This window comes from Staurois parvus, unplaced genomic scaffold (genome assembly GCF_062004578.1).
Source record: "Staurois parvus isolate SC_StPar_1 unplaced genomic scaffold, SC_StPar_1.0 ptg000006l, whole genome shotgun sequence".
Taxonomy (NCBI): domain Eukaryota; kingdom Metazoa; phylum Chordata; class Amphibia; order Anura; family Ranidae; genus Staurois; species Staurois parvus.
The window spans coordinates 2,302,411-2,314,548 of NW_028317802.1; positions in this window are offsets into that span (position 1 = coordinate 2,302,411).

Genomic DNA, 12,138 nt, shown 5'->3' on the forward strand with positions numbered 1-12,138 from the left:
CATTGTCCGGTTTCATTACTATGATAGTAAGGAATCCCTGCTGAATTCTACATGCAAAACTGCTTCAGTTGATTTCAGAGAGGAAAAAATCCAAATTTACAGTGATCTGTCCCCTATCACACTGTCTAAGAGATGTACGCTTCAACCGATTACTCTCTACCTTCAGAAACATCGCACTATATACAGATGGGGCTTCCCGTTCAAGTTAACTGTAACCAAAGATGGCACTCAACACACAATCAGAGATCTCCAAGAAGGAGAGGCATTTTTGCGTAACTTAGGCTTACCCCCTCTCCCAGATGAAGCCTTATCATTACCACTATCTAAGCCATGAGCGGTCAATACTCCTAACAAGATGTGGACCCCAGAAAAATCTAGAAACAGAACACACTTTCCGATTCCTCAACGGTCCTCTTCTTCCTGGATATCTTCTGCTACCTGATGACGTCAAGCAAAATACAGCTGATGCCACTTAAGACTGAATGTCTATAGACATGATCTGCCCATCAATTTTGTTTCCCATTATTTTTTTTCTTTTATCCTTATTAGGATAAACTTGACACCCTATTGGGATGTTTTCAGGTTTTGTCCTGTTATTTGCTGCTTAATTTGGAAAAGAGGAGTGAAGTCACCACCTGGTCTTCACCCTCCCTATGTCGTCCCCAAAAATCTGCAGCTATTGCTGTGGATGCTTGGGTTGCCTCGGTTGCTCAGGCCTCCTCCATATTTTGTGCAAATCTTTTTTGGATTTGATTGTCCTGTGTTTGCTAGATGTTTTGCGACGCACTGGTTGGGTCTTTCTTAGTCAATGTTTTTTGTGTTATTCTTTGTTAGAACAGCATGGTTTATTTGTCATATTACCTTGCATACAATTGCTTCATGTTCAGAATGCTCCAACATTACGATTATACTCCTGTAATGTTAAAGGTTTGAATTCGATGAGGAAGAGGTTGATAGCTCTTAGGGAATTCCGTCATTCTAAGGCTGATATTGTTCTTGTTCAAGAAACACATTTCAAAAAGGGAAGCTCATTTAACTTTGCCCTCAAATATTTTCCTATAACATACTCTGCTATGGACGGCACTGGTAAAGCAGGAGTCACTATTCTTATCAGGAAAGGTTGCCCTCTGTGCTAGACACCCAAGGCAGATTTATATTACTGCAATGTCAATATGGTGATGTTTATATTACAATTATTAATGTATATGCTCCTAATACTAATCAATTGGTATTTTTTAGAGATTCTATTTCCCCACTCCTATCAACCTCACACCCCTTCACGATCGTTGGAGGAGACTTTAATCTATCTATATCTTCTGCGAGAGACAGGAGATCCCTTCGGGGTCAAATGCCCTCAAAACAGGTTTTTGAAACAGTCCACTTCCTTCCGTCAGTGGATCAGAGGACATAAGCTGTTTGATACTTGGAGAATACAACAGCCGAATGCTAAACAGTTTTCGTTCTTCTCTCCAGCATACCATATCTACACCAGATTAATTACTTTCTGCTATCATCCCCTTTACTTAGACAGTAGGCTCTGATGTTATCCCCAACTCTTGGTCAGACCACTCTTTTTTGGCTTTAGATTTGCTTGTAGATCAATCATATTCACGCACATGCCATTGGCGCCTGAATGACACACTTCTACCTCAGGCAGGCGTCAACACTTCTATCTCGGCAGCCCTGCGTGAATTCTTTGAGCTCAACACTGGATCAGTGTCAGCACCCTCAACTATGTGGAAAGCCCATAAAGCATTTAATAAGGGTCGTTTTATAACGGAAAGTTCACACCATAAGAAGCCCCAGCTTCATCAGAAAACTGACCTTACGAATAATTATCGCATTCATGAGATTAACCCGAATTTGTCTGACAGGTGCTGGAGGTGCATGGGAGGAGTAGGCACCCTGACACACATTTTTTGGTCTTGTCCACAGATTACGGGTTACTGGGATAAGGTTAAAATGGTCTTGGAGCAAGTACTCAGTGTTGCCCTCCCCCTAGACCCGTTACACTATCTTTTGGGGCTACCCTGTAGGGGTATTTCTAAACATTCTAAAAAGTTAGGAGTACATATTCTGACAGCTGCTAGACGGGTGATACCATGACTCTGGAAATCAGTTGATGTCCCTACACTAGATCATTTATTAAAAGCGATCTCTGAAATCAGAGAAATGGAATACCTTACGGGTCTAGTGGGTGACTACTCATTTTCGATCTATTTGGGAACCATGGGATAATTTTCTCTTTGGTAAATATCCTTTCTCTTCCCCTTTTCCCCCTCCCCCTTATATAGCTCAGACATTTCTTTTCTCACCGAGCCCCTGACAAATAATGTAACCCAACAGTTTGCAGGTTCATGTTGCTTTATTTCCTTGCATTATACAGTTTGCCATGCTGTCTAATTATGTTCATATATCTTTTGTTTATGTTTTATTTTGTATTGATTGTGGTTTTTCTCAATTGCAATGTCTACACCTAAAGTGTTGTTGTATTTTCTGCTTTGAAAAAATGGGCTTCGGCCTTTAATAAAAATTTACAATTTTAAAACATTTAAAAAATTACATTACTGGGGAAGTGGGTAGACAGAGGATGGAAAGTAGATGTTAGCCCTAAATAAATGTCATTTTGTTCAGTAAAGCCCTGTGTATCATAAACACTTGTTGTGCCTTGTTACTTTTAGAAAATAGTGTTTTCACCCTATTTTATCGTTTTTGCATCTCAGTCCTGCTGATATCCTGCAGCCTCCTTGCAGACATTTCCTAAGGAAGTAACCAAATTTTCTACACCTTTATGGTGGCACAGGAAACTGTCAGGAGTGGAGTGTGCTATATTAAAGGGGAAGCGTGGGAATTAAAAAAAAAATATGTACTCACTTCCATGGCTCTAAGCCCAAGTACTGAGTGATCATGTGCTGATTGCTCAGTTCTCGGTGCACTCTGAGCAGAGAGTAGTGACTGTCAGTCACCACTCTCTGCTCTGCCCCTCCAATGCTCACTGAAGCGCCAGGCTGGAGAGGGGCAGGTGCAGCTGATTCAGGCTTTCAGTTGCACACTAAGAGGATGAGCCAGCTGCCGATAAGGCAGCTGGGTGGTTCCCAACATCATTATTGGGATCCTTCCAGAGCTTAGAGTGGCTCTGTGATCTTCCCCCTATTAAGATACCCTCTCCATATTGAGGATATGTGGCCTAATATGGTTCAGGAGCAAGCTAGGCTGTATTATTCTCTGATGAGGGCCAGGTGTGGATTTTTTTTGGGGGGGGAAACCTATGATTTTTTTTTTTCGTTTTTCTTGAGTGGGGACCACTTTAAATTTAATAGAAAACCCTCATCAAGGATAAGGGTCTGGTATATATTTTTAGAGGAAACCCCATGCTTTTATTTTTGGAGGGTCACCCTTAACATCTATCACCAGAACCCCATGTTAGGCAGGGGTTCAGTATGGATGAAGGGAATCTACAGCATGGCATTTATTGGTAAATGTCAGTTTTGCTGTAGTACATGGTATACATCCTACAGATGGGCCATTTCACAGACCGGTTTAGGGCATCCCCCATGCATATTATTGAAAGGATTTTTTTTTATTTTTAATGTTTCATATTTTAATGAAAAAATGGAACCCCTGAGCTGGTGTTCCTTGTTTGTATTCCAATGCTTAATTTCCAATACTGACTGTAGTGTACCTTTACCATAGTCTTCCTGAGACCGGAGTACCAAGTTCAAAGAACTGCAAAATAGGAATTCACCAAGGATGGTTGGCATGTAGATGAACTATATTAAACTGAATCTCACCGAGCAAGAGGAAACAACAAAACACATATCTAAAAGTGATAGTAAATTCTGTTAAAAATACAGGGTAATGCCAGGTTGTGCTGGTATGCACCTAATACAGATTTGAATATTTTATTCTTTTGTAGCTCGTTCAATTTTGTTTCAATCTCCTGTTCCCATTTTTCCAAGAACTCAGGAGGATCAGTACCCTCCATATCCATAAAAATCGTATAAATCCTGGAGGTGCCTTGTTTAGGAACTATAGTTACATTCAACAGTTTTTCAAATGGATACAGATCCTCCGACGTCCTCAGTGGGTGTGGGAGTGTTGAAACAAAGTGACCTAATTGGCTATACCGCCAATCGTCTAATGTAAAAAATAAATCTTTTTTTTTTCTTTAAGTCAGAAAAAGTGTGCAATTTCCCCTTATTCAGTATATCTTTCAAACGTGCATTCTGATCTTGAATCCACTTCCCAGAAATAATATCCTTCCCTGGGGAGAAATACTCCGTTACCGCCAAGGGAATCATAACTGAATTATGTTTCCATCCCTTTTGATTATATATTCTATCCCAAACACTTAAAACTTTCTTTGTGAGTGGACTAATATTCATATAATGTGCGGAATTTATGTGGTACCCAAACCGCCTGTTATAATGTGCCCTCCAGTTCTGCATTGTCACTGATCCCATCTTCGCTTGGCCTTCCTTCCACATTCCATCTCTTTGGCCTCTTGAATGATTAGGCCGTGATGACGTCATTCCTGCAAGGTAGTCACAATGTCACAGCACAGATTGAGTGCTGTTACTGAACACAGAGCTGTGCATGCACTGCTCAGTGTACATGACAGCTGATAGGTAGGGAAAGCATTTATGATAAAAAAAAAGACCAATAAGATCGCTTCTGTCATTAAAAACCCTACTTGGTTAGCAGTTTTTAAAAAAAAGTCAGTTTAATACCAGTTTAGATAATTTATGTGGCATTCTTTTCAAAAGGCCAGCCTTTAATTAGTGGAATAATCTTTGTCTAATTAATTAATAACCATGTAGTGATGTTTTGGTTGTGAAGCTGATTTATTTTACCTGATGTCAGCGAAACAGAATTTTCTCGTATTACGATGGCTAAATATGACATCATAATTACTTGACAATGGATGAAGTGGTTCACAAATTACAAGAAGATTGTGCAATCCATAACCTGTTTTACGAACAACAAAGGCATAACTGAAAGGTGAAATAAAATGTGCAGCAAATGTGACAAACATAAACGATAAATAAATGGGGAAAATACAAAAACTACATGTTTTTTTTGTGTGCTGAAATGCATCATTCAGTTCATCATTCATTGTTTTTTATGGCTTGCTATAACCATCACAACCTGGAAAATAAAGTATCATTTATAAACAGCAAAACAAAAGAAAGCAGTGGCATTATTCATACTAGTTAGGTATTGATTTTACTCCCTGCAATTAATAAGCGACAGCTTAAAACAAATTGGTTACATAATTATTTAGTTAAAAAATATATCTGGGTAAAATAAAAATAAGGCCTCATTCACACTGCATAAAGACCAGGGGTTCAGTCTGAAGAAAGCTTCACAAATGGATTGCAAAGCCTGTTCTCTACATGAATCGTGAATAGTCTAGTTCACACAGCATGTGCACCAGACATGTGCAGTTTGTTTTATTCCAAATTGAAATTCGGACAAATTTTCCGTTACTCGGATATTCAGATGTTTCTGAATTCAAAATACAATAGTATTGAATTTAAATGAATCTTAAATAAGAAAACAAAATTCGGCTGAAAGTCAAATCGCTTTAAATGCGAAAACACATTTGGAAAAAAATTTGAAAACAAGAATAGAATAAAATATAATAGAAAATAAAGAAATAGAAAAGAGTATAATAGAACATAAAAGAACAGAAAAGAATAGAGGAAAAAAGAACAGAATAAAAAATAAAAGACTGGAACAGAATACAGCAGAAAATAATAGAGTAAAACAGAACAGAATAGAATAGAAAATAAAGGAATAGAAAATAATAAAATCCATTAGAACAGAATAGAAAAAATTAGAATAGAAAATCAAAGAATAGAATGGAAAATATTAGAATAGAAAATCAAAGAATAGAATAGAAAAGAATAGAATAGAAAATCAAAGAATAGAATGGAAAATATTAGAACTGAAAATCAAAGAATAGAATAGAAAAAATAGAGCAAAACAGAGAAAAATAGAATATAAAATAAAGGAATAGAATAGAATCACTTAAAATAGAATATAATAGAAAAGATTAGAATATAATTGAAAATCAAAGAATAAAATAGAAAAGAATGGAAAATATTAGAATAGAGAATCAAAGAATAGAATAGAAAAACAATAGAATAAAATAGAAAGAATATAACTGCCATCTGAAATTTGAATTTTGAATAGAATGCATTTTCAATTCGAACAGAATACATTAGAATAGAATAGAAAATAATAGAAAAGAACAGAATAGATTAGAAAAGACTAAAATACTTTAAAAAAATTGTGAGCTGCGCTATGGTGACGTGAGCAGTGATATACAGAGGCACTGTGAAAATTTTGCTGAAATAGAAATTTCCAATATGGTCACGCAATTCTTCATATAGCCTATATACCATCAAAAACACATATGGATTATAACGTTAGAATTATTATTTAATCCATTAAATTGTTTTCAAATCCCTTAAAATTATTTTTGAATCCATTTGAAATGTTGTATTCTGTCGAATTTGAATAAACTAAACAAATTCCGAAAAATTAATTAAACAAATTTAACTAATCGAACGAAACTAAATTAGTCCAATAATGAATCGAAGCGAAATGAAACTAAACAATTTTTTTAATTTTGCACATGTCGAATGTATATTGCAACTTGAAAAGCTTGTGGAGGTGCTCCACAAACACATTATAAACATTTAATGAATATTTAATAAACATCATGGCAGGGTTATCTTCCTGTTTAGTCTGTCGAAAAAAAAAAGTTTTCGGTGAATTTACCTGATAAACTCCCACGGCTTCAAGTACCATCTCTATGCTGATGACACAAAAATCTATATTTCTACTCCTCATCTCACCCCTTCAGTCTCCTCTCGCATTACTAACCTACTAAGTGACATATCCGCATGGATGTCACTCCACTTCCTCAAACGAAATCTTTCCAAAACTGATCTCATACTGTTCCCTCCAGCCCGTGCCCCCTCCCCTGACTTCTCCATCAAGAGCAATATTACAATCATCAGTCCCTCCCCTCATGCCAGGGTGCTAGGTGTAATCCTAGACTCCCATCTGTCCTTTCACCCGCAAATCCAATCACTGTCCAAATCTTGTAGACCTCACCTCCGCAAACATCTCCAAGATACGCCCGTTCCTTACCACTAAAACTACTAAGCAACTTATTCACTCCCTTGTTATTTCTCGCCTTGACTATTGTAACTCCCTCCTCATTGACCTACCTAATCGCAGGGTATCCCCTCTTCAGTCTATCATGAATGCTGCTGCCAGACTCCTCCACCTTATCAACTAATCCATATCTGCCATCCATCTCTGCCAATCCCTCCAGTGGCATCCCATTGATCAACGGATAAAATTCAAAACATTAACAATAACATATAAAGCCATTTATAACTCTGCCCCAAATTACATCATTAATCTTGTCTCCAAATATCACCCAAACCATCCTCTCTGCCCCTCTCAAGACCTCCTACTCTCTAGCTCCCTTGTCTCCTCCTCCCATGCTTGTCTTCAGGACTTCTCCAGCGCCTCCACCATCCTCTGGAACTCTCTACCCCAATCTAGCCGACTATCGCCTACTCTGCCCACTTTTACGCAATCTCTGAAAACCTCTCTCTTCAGGGAAGCCTATCCTGCCTTCAGCTAATAACCAAATCCTCTATTTCTCCTAAAAGTTCATCCCCTACAGTTATTACCTTTTGTACTCCTTTTATCACCTTTTGTATCACCTTCACCTTTTTATCACCTTTTGTAGCCCCTCCCTCTTAGATTGTAAGCTCCAAGGAGCAGGGTCCTCCTAGCCCGCTTGTATTGAACTGTTTGTTGCTGTATTGTCTCCCTTTATATTGTAAAGTGCTGAGCAAACTGTTGGTGCTATATAAATCCTGTATAATAATAATAAAAACTTAAGAAATCACTAAGTGCCTATAAAATACACCCAAAATGCGAATAAACGCTACAGACATTTCACAAGCATCTTGTTCCAACATCCGCTAAGCCTAAAGCTGGCCATACACTAGTAGATTTTCAAATAAATGTTCATATGAGCGAAAATTCATACAAATATTTGTATTAAAATCCTCAGTATATTCAATGGCTTGATGAATTTCATTTGAAGATGATTGAAAGGTGATTTGAAACAAATATAATTTTCCACACAAAAATCAATCATACATACAGTTCATTCAAGAAAACAAATTTCTGCTGCATCCAATGTTCCCATAGCAGCTGAGGATAAGAAAATTTAACATCCTGATGTTGAATGAAAAAGGAAAAAAAAATTAAACAAAATTCCACTATAGGCCAGCTCTATAAGAAGACAAACGCCTTGGAGAGAATGATAAAGTGTATGATGCTGTGCTGCTATATTATGTTAAATATGTGAGAAAATAAAATGAACAATAGTGAAACTACAGTATGTGATCCATTCTCTCTCTGCATGCATTACAAAAAAAATAAATATGATTAAAACCACATAAAAGGTAAATGTATGCAATGGAGTGAATCAACAACCAATAAACAGTCCAAAATACAATATTGTATGCTTAATTCATACAGTTCAAAGAGTATCAAAAGTAGTAATAGTAGTGGGAATATGGTTCTGTGATCATCCAACACCCAATATCATAACCGCTGTGTCTCTAGACTTCACACAATATTTGCCACCTCTTTGCTCACAGAACTCTCACTTCCAGACTCATGTCATATAGCCTGTATATGATAATCCTCCTAGATTCCTACAATATCAAAATCTTTCTTCACCTTCAAACCACTAGGGACTCGCCACATGTACTTCATGAAGGATCTTTTAAGAGGAGTATGGAATCTTTAAAGGTTCTTGTTTATTCTTGCTGCCATGTTTGCCTTGCCCATGTGAGAGAAATATACTAACAAGCCTTTTATAGTGTGGTGTATTAGTAATGTAAATATATATCAAAAAATCAAAATGCATTTACACTGTAAAACTTAGAAAAAACACATCGGCACATAAAATCCCAGACTTTACTTCCACATGAGGTCACGCCTGGTCTACGTTTGCCTCTGCCCCTGCTCTACACGTTACTGCATTTCTGGTTTTATTCAGGTGTGGGAATACACACTGATGCTAGCAGCAGGTGAAAACATTTTTAAAAAATTTTTTGGCATAATTATTTATAGGTAGCGCAGGAGTTGCAATTCTTGCAACCTTGGAGGGAAGCCATCTTAGTTGAAATCCAGGGAAACACAGAAGGGTGATGTTGGATTCAGCCACCGTGTTCTGCCCACAACTGAAACATTATTTAAACTAGAAAATTTCAAGGAAGTATGAAACATTTATTTAAAAAAATATAATATATGAATGATAATAATTATCCCATTCCTGTTTCTAGTATTGGGCAATAACATGGATTATCTTATTAGTATACCAATAAAAACAGTATTAAAGTATTTGTAAATCTCAGACATGAAATATGAACAAAGCATATCCCTCTATAGTGTGTACTTGCCTATATCCAAAGCACTGAGTGTGATTTCTGTCTACTGTCTCTGTTACCAGCCGAGTCACTTCTGACAAATTTTCCTAACAAAAGATAAAAAGTTGATGGGCAGGAGTGCTCTAGTACACAGCCTGTGATTTGTGTCCTTAAAATGTTCTCCATGTACTGTGTGAACGAGTTTGTGGCTCTGCCCTCCAATCAGTTCTCAGAGCTCTCCTCACTAAGATCTGCACTGATATCCCTGCCTCAGCTGCTATAGCTAAGAACAAAATCCTTTGATCTGTGTGTTTTTAGAATGATCTGCTGAAGAGATGGCTTCAGATAAACAGGTAAAAATTTTGAAGGAGGATTTGTTTCATCTCTGTGTATCATCTGAGGCTATTCATTTCATTGGGTATATGTGAGGGTTTTCTACCACTTTCACTATTTCTCCATTAGACACCTTTATGTATAAAGTCCAGTCCCTGTATAAAAAAGCTAGTTTAAACATCAAGAGGATCTGAAAGAGATATTGTATGTAGAGCATTTAGCATTCACATTTGTTCAAATGAATGTTCAAAAGTTTGCGTTCAGGATAGACAGGGAGGGCTCCAAGATCCCGTGGAAAGGAAGGAAGGGCTCCACGATCCCATGAAAAGGAAGGAAGGCCTCCCAAACAAACAGAAGCTTTCCCAGCATACTTAGCAGCCAGCCTGAAAAAAAACAAATTGCCCCTGTCTAACAATGTACATTAAAAAACAGCCGATTTAGTCGCACACATTTGCAAATGTATGTGGAAGTCCCACTTCCTCCCCAAAGCTCCTCTGTAAAGAGCGGTCCTGACTCTTAATGCAGAGTTCCAGTCACACTGTAAAAAAAAAATGAAAGTCAGCAGCTACAAAAATTGTAGCTGCTGACTTTTAAAAAGCAGCCACTTACCTGTCCCTCGATCCCGCAGTGTCCTTCCCAAAGCCCGTCTTTAGTGTAGGCACCCGGCTGTGACAGCTGCCAGCTTACCATCAGGGTGTCCAGTGCCCATGCGTGGATCTGAATGGTCCCATAGTTTTCTGGGACCTATCATGTGTCCCAGAATACTACGGGGATGAAGGGGGGAGATCAACTTCCACTTCCGATCGCCTATGCCAGGGTTTCTCAACCAGGGTTCCTTCAGAAGTTGTAGGGGTTCCTTAAGCAATGAGCAATTTCTACCTTTCAGATAAGTTCCCACTAGCACCATTGATCTTTTTAGCTTTTTGTAAGAGGGTAATTCTTCACAATGACCACAAGTGAAAAGAGCATTCTTCCCACTGAATATAACATAAATATATCATGAGTTGTAGATACAGACATTTTAGTAGGGGTTCCATGAGCCTGGAAAGTTTTTTCAAGGGTTCCCCTGTGTAAAAAAGGTTGAGAAAAGCTGGCCTAGGTGATCGCAGCAGAAGTGGTGAGTACATGTCAGTTTTGGGTACCCGTCCCCCCCCCCTCGCTCTTCAAAGGTGTCAATCCTTAATGGAGAGCGGGGAACCAGTCTTTAACTACTTCAACACTGGGCACTTTTACCCCCTTACTGCCCAGGTCAATTTTAAGCTATCAGTGTTTTTGCACTTTGAATGACAATTGTGCGGTCATGCAACACTGTACCCATAAAAAATGTTATCATTTGTTTCACACAAATAGAGCTTTCTTTTGGTGGTATTTAATCACCACTGAGTTTTTTATTTTTTGCTAAATAAACAAAAAAAAACCTGAAAATTTTGAAAAAAAAACACATTTTTCTTTGTTTCTGTTACAAAAGCTTGCAAATAAATAATATTTCATCATACATTGAGGTTAAAATGTATTCTGCTACATTTCTTTGGTGAAAATACCCCAAATTAGTATATATTATTTAGTTTGTAGGAGAGTTGTAGAGTCCACAAACCATGGTCTATATATCTGACAATCGACCAATCCTGATGTACCCATCTAATTTCTTGAGGCCCAAAAGCGCCAGGATAGTACAAATACCCCCCAAATTACCCATTTTTGGAAAATAGTTCAAGGTATTTAGTAAGAAGCATGGTGAGTTTTTTTTAAGTTGTAATTTTTTCTTACACTTTTTTGGAAAATGTAGAAATTAAAAATAAAATCACAATTATTATAATTTTACCATTCCAGTACAGTATTATTATATAACTGGTGTGGTGGTGATCAGGGACATGGACTGGTGACAGTATGTGAAAAAATAATAATAATATTTTTTTTTTCAAATGTTTCTATTATTTTTTTAATTTTTTATTACATTATTTTTTCTTTTTTTACTATTTTTTTTGCAACACACTGTGACCAAAGCAATACAATGTTACCATAGTAACATTGAACTACTCTGGGCAAGTGATCAGGATTTTTTTTTTTACAAATTATGAATGCTAATACCACTGTATTTCATTGATATTTACAATCATTGTTACTGAATGAAACTGATTCATTCAGACTTTTGTTGTGATTAGCTGTGATTGGGCAAAGCTCATCACATGATACAGATGGGCTGTGATTGGCCCTGCTTTGACCAATCACAGCTAACAACACAATTGTATACAATGGATGGCATGACAGGAAGCCATCCTTTGTATACAATTGACATGTGATCTGCTGTGATTGGTCACAGCAGTCACAT